Source organism: Dromiciops gliroides, chromosome 3 (assembly GCF_019393635.1).
Source record: "Dromiciops gliroides isolate mDroGli1 chromosome 3, mDroGli1.pri, whole genome shotgun sequence".
Classification (NCBI taxonomy): domain Eukaryota; kingdom Metazoa; phylum Chordata; class Mammalia; order Microbiotheria; family Microbiotheriidae; genus Dromiciops; species Dromiciops gliroides.
The window spans coordinates 373,991,545-373,997,544 of record NC_057863.1 but is presented as its reverse complement, the minus strand read 5'-3'; positions in this window follow the sequence as shown (position 1 = coordinate 373,997,544).

Sequence of the window (6,000 nt, the reverse complement as noted above, 5' to 3'; positions counted from 1 at the left end):
TCTTTACCCTGGGGTTCAATTCATCTGAAATTTTCAACAACAAAAACCAATTAGTTAACTAATTAACCAAAAATGAATTTAATCAGCCAACACACATAAACTAAAAGGCATATATGACCTAAATGCCACCTGTCCACTACCACCATTTTATAAATGAAGCTTACTAACAGTTCTCCTAGTAGGCTTATAACAAATAGTAATTGGATTTGAAGCTGAATGTAACTAATTACAAATTAAATAAAGTGATCAGCTATGGAATCAGAAAGACATTGGTTTGAGTTCTGTCCCTAACCTATACTAGCTATAATTGTGGACAAATCACAATGTCTAAAGACTCCTAGGCAACCCTGTAAGACCACTAAAAAAAAAACTTGGTAATTTGTACTGGTAGTCCATGCTAGGAATTACCTATTAATCAACATTAAGCAATGACTATGTGCCAGGGAAGACAGATAAGTTGTATAGTAGATAGAGTGCTGGACCTGGAGTCAGGAAGACTCATCTTCATGAGTTCAAATTTGGCATAAGACTCTAGCTGCATGACCCTGGACAAGTCATTTAATCCCTTTTCCCTCAGTTTCTTCATCTATAAAATGAGCTGGACCAAACCACTCCAGTATCTCTGCCAAGAAAACCCCAAAATGAAATTATGAAGAGTCATACATAACTGAAATGACTCAACAACAACAATGTGCCAGGAACTATGAGTATTAAATCACAAGTCTAGGTAATTAATCATTTTATGTAGCCTATACATATATGAATTCATTAACATATGATACAAAATTTAAAACCATGGATTTTCTAGGCAAGGAGAGATTTGAAACTCTTTACCACATTTAAGTTCTAAAAGTCTAGTGAATAGGTTTTCTATTGAATTTGGATTATTGGCAGAGGGGAGGGGTGGAAAAGCATCTTGATTGATAAACAATAGGACTGATGGTGACCAGAATATCCAAGCTTATACAGGAGTGTGCATACATGCCACTGTCTGTGCATGTACATACACACACACTGTGATGGGTCCTTTGGAAAAAAAGTAACTTTAAAAGAGAATTATCACATTCTAGAAATACCAGAGATATGTGTATTGTTATGAATTCATAGAAATAAAGTATTTGTTCCTGCCAGAAATGCCATGAGGCTTAAGTGGAACCCTAAGAGTACCTGGAAAGCAGAGATTGCTCAAGAGTACTCCATGTGAGAGGAATTTGTTAAGTCCTTCCTTTGTTGACCTACCTTTCATTGCACTGAATCCTACAAACCAGAAACTAAAACAAGTCCTCTAAAACTATACCTTCCATAGTCAACTCTCTTCTCAAATTACACACATAAATCAATCCTCCTTCTTAATTTTATTCTTAAATGAAACCATCCCCTCAAGAGCAGCCTAGAGATGGGAGTGAGAAGAGACTAATGTTATTAAATAAATGTATGTAATGAATTTTAATAGGTTAGAACTCTCCAATGATGGGTGGTTCTTTAAAGCCCCAAAGAAATTTGTTACAAAAGATAAATGCCTCCAATAATACATCAGGTAGGATGTTGGAATCTCTGCTTTTATTCCACTGTTATTCTTCACTCTAGTCATTGCCCATCTGAAGGCCATGAGCTAGCCAAACTCTGTGTTTGGCTGTTGTCCCAGCAGCAAGAAGAGCACATTGAAAACATCCTGACATATAGGAATTTTCTAAACTTTAAAGTCTCTTTCTTTCTTGGACCATATGTCTGGTTCTTGCCTTCTTCCTCCCAGTCCCTGCATTTTCTCTGATTGCTGCTCATTTGGCTTCTATCCTCTGGGGCCATCTTTGTTATAAGAAAGGCACTTCCTGGTCAGGCCATTTCTCCATTTCCCCTCAGTTCTCATTCCTCATTTTTCCTGTTTCTCCCAGTTCTGACTCTCCACTCACTGTCCATAATTATCTTCTGATATGGGTGGAGAAAAAAAAGGAAAAAAAAATTTTAAATTCAAGTTAAGGACCTTTTAATTCCATGATGAGGCTATAAATAACCAAAAATAGAGTAGAATTCCAGAGCAAATTCAAAGCCTGTCAGATTTTCTGTTGTTGTTTTGAGCAGTTATGGAAATTTTGTTCACATTCATGATGCTTAAAGGTTACACTTGAAACTACCACTTAAAGGTGTAAAAATATAAAATATCTTTAAATCAAAATAGGATGAATTAGAACCTGTGAAATTTGCTTGGTTATATATGCATAGAAGACAAACCAGCCCTGATTTCTCTGTCCTATATATACATGTAGAGGGTGTTCCAAAAGTCCTAACGTAGATTTAAGATTTGTGTGTGTGTGTGTGTGTGTGTGTGTGTGTGTGTTCCCAACACTTTACCTCCTGTGTATAAGATTTCAAAGGCACTGAATGTTTTTTTTGTAATCACTATTTTCTCTGTTTTATTTTTATTTAATTTCCAAATATTAGAGAAAGAAAAAAATTAGTAAAATTAACCAACATGTCAATTGAGCCTAAGAGAATTCCAAGGTTCCCCATCTGTAATCCTTTCCTTCTCCAATGAGAGAACATTTGCTTATCTCTTCTTCAAAGACAGGCTTTAACTTCATTAATTCTAAAACCATTCTTCTATTGTGTAATATACATGTTCTTGTAACCCAAGCTTTTGTTGTTATTTTTACCTCTACATACCCTAGCTAGAGAAGGATGGGCAAATGAAAAGATTCTCCTTTTTTGGAGTACCATTGCTGTAAATCATAGCATCACAAACATCATTATGGATAACTTGACAGGCAGTAGAAAAACCCCAAATGGGGTCATGAAGAGTCAGACACAACTGAACAACAACAAAATGGATCTAATTAGGTTGCAGTATATCACCAAGCATGACATATGCAATAAGTGTTATAAAAGATATCAAGGAAATGAATGATGGTTGTGGGGGAGGTAAGCTAGTCATGTAGCAAGGGGAGAGCCAAATAGATTTATGGCAAAGTGCTGTTCTCACACAATGTTAAAGACCTAGAGGAAAAAAATATAATGCGTTGAAAGGATGGTCTATGAAGGATTGGGGGGGGGGGAGGAAATGGACAAGAACTTTACAGAATGAGAAAGCATGAATGAGATTCAATTTGTATCAGTGGAAGGAGTACCTACATGGAGGAAATCCCATTCAATCAAACTATTAATAAAGGCTCATTAAGCAAAAAAATGCATAAAATTGCTGAAATTAATGCCATTATCACATGCATACTCCTTTCTTCCCCTCTGTCTGCTGGAAGCATTCACTATTCTTTTAATTCTTCTTGCATTGACTTAGAAAGTAAACATCAGGGAATCAGCTAGGTGGCACAGTGGATAAAGGAAGACCTGAGTTCAAACCTGGCCTCAGACACTTGACACTTACTAGCTGTGTGACCCTGGACAAGTCACTTAATCCTCATTGCCCCACCAAAAAAAAAAAAAGTAAACATCAAGTCAATGAATTTTGTTATTAAAATAATTCAAGCACTTTTATCTTAAACCTGAAGAGGCTATGTGGTTTGAAGTTTGGCACTCAGGTAAAGCTTGGAGACCTCTTCTCAGAATCATGTTTTTAAATGCATAAAATAAGATACAGAGGATTACAGAGGAAATCCTTCATATTAAAAAAGTTATCAAAAGATTTTTAATAGTCCACAGCCCACAGGTTAAGAATCCCTGTTTGAAAGGAAGGACCATTAAGCTATGAGTCAAAAGGGCTAAGTTAGAGACCTAGCTTTGTCATTTACTATTTCTGTAAGCTTGTGCACTTCATTTCTCTGAGCCTCAGTTTCCTCATCTGAAAAATTAGGGTATTGAACTAGATGGTTGCTATGGTGTCTCCCATTATTAACACTTTTATTCTGAATGATATGCATTCCCACTAAAACAGTGGGGATTATTAGGAATAATCAGGAATATTAGCCTTATTTTATCAATAAAAGTAATAGTACTAAAATGAAGTCAAAGCACTTTATTTCTAGTTACTCTTTTTTAACCCAAAGTGAATTATTAGGTCTTTTGGTAAAATGTCTATAGTTAGAAAATTACTTTAAACTGATTAACAGTCTCTATTCCACTTTGACAAATAGAAAGTTCATAATAAAATTAGTTTTTAAGGGGATATTTAATATTAAAGTTAAAGGATTCTTTGAAAAATCCAATGCAGGCCCCATGCATGGCTGCTCATAAGTATTTTGTATTTTGCTTTCCTTTTAGTCATCTTTCAAGTTTTGCAATTTGGCTGAATGTTAATCGAAAAGCTACGTGACTTTATGATATATTATTAGAGGCAACTACAATTTTCTATTCCTTCTCATAGAGCATAGATTGGACGAATCCTTCCTTTTTCTAGCATGACATGTAGAAGCAATAGTCCCATTAGCTGGGGGAGCATTACCTAATTATCAGTGATTGAAACATGTCATAGGGAAGCAAGGGACTACTTCTGCTAGAGAACAGAGTGCATCCCACAGCTGTGCTATTATTTCCATCAGAACAATTACACTCATGTCAGTTATGCTGAATATAAGTAACTTCTCTCAATCAGGCAGGTGTTATCAGATAGCATCAATTAGCTAAATTAAAGGACTAAGAAACATTACATTACCATTAGTGGAAAGCATGTCCATGACTAAGAGTCAAGTCATCAGGTATAAACCAAATGTTTGTAAATGTAGAATGGAGTTATAATATTTGAGATGATTTTAGTATGACTATTAGCCAAGAAAAATACCCAGAGTAGATCCAATGATTACATAAAATCACCTGATAAATAAGATATACTATAAATCTTAAATCAGATTATTAGGTACTTCAGTTCTTCACTTGGGCACCTGTTCTAATATCCAGGATTGCACATTTTGGAAAGTACATAGAAAATAGAACACTGTACTGGCTAGCATTGGTATCTCTACTGCAAACCCCCTGGCCAGTCTCTAAAAAGGAATTGGGTAAGGACCCTCAGGTCACATGATCAACAAATGGAAGACTAGACTTTTTTTTTCCAATCCTAATCTCAAACTTCTGAGTTTTCTCATTTCATTTTATATTATGTTGGGGTTTTTTTATTTTAATGCTACTTTTATTTTTTTAATAATAAACATTTTTGAGCAGCTAGGTGGCACAGTGGATAGAGCACCAGCCCTGGAGTCAGGAGGACCTGAGTTCAAATCTGACCTCGGACACTTGACACTTACTAGCTGTGTGACCCTGGGCAAGTCACTTAACCCCAATTGCCTCACCAAGAAAAAAAAAAAGTAATAATAAAATTTTTTATTTATAGTTTGGAGTTCCAATTTTTATCTCTCTTTCCCTCCCCTCTCCCCTCCCTGAGGCAGCAAACAATCACATATAGGTTATACATGTATGATTATGTAAAACATTACCATATTTGCCATTTATTACAAGAAAACTTGATTAAAAGAAAAAATGAAAGAAAGTGAAAAATAGCATACTTCATTCTGTTCCATCAATATCAGTTCTTTCTTTGGAGGTGGATAGTATGTTTCATCAATAGTACTTTGGGATTGTCTTGGATCATTGTATTGCTGAGAACAGTCAAATCATTCACAGTTCTTCATCAAACTATATTGCTGTCTCTGTGCACAATGTTCTCTTGGTTCTGCTCACTTCACTATACATCAGTTCATACATGTCTTTCCAGGCCTTTCTGAAGTCATCCTGTTTGTCATTTCTTATAACACAATAATATTCCATCATCATCATATACCACAGTTTGTTTAGCCATTCCCCAATTGATGGGCATTCCTTTGATTTCCAATTATTAGCCACCACAAAAAGAGCTGCTATAAATATTTTTGTACAACTAGGTCTTTTTCTCTTTTGGGGGATGTCTTTGGGATATAAACTTTGCAGTGGTTTTGTTGCATCAAATAGTATGTGCTCAGTTCTATAGCCCTTTGGGCATAATTCCAAATTGCTCTCCAGAATGGCTGGATCTTTCCACAACTCCACCAACAGTAGATTAGCATCCCAGCTTTCCCACAT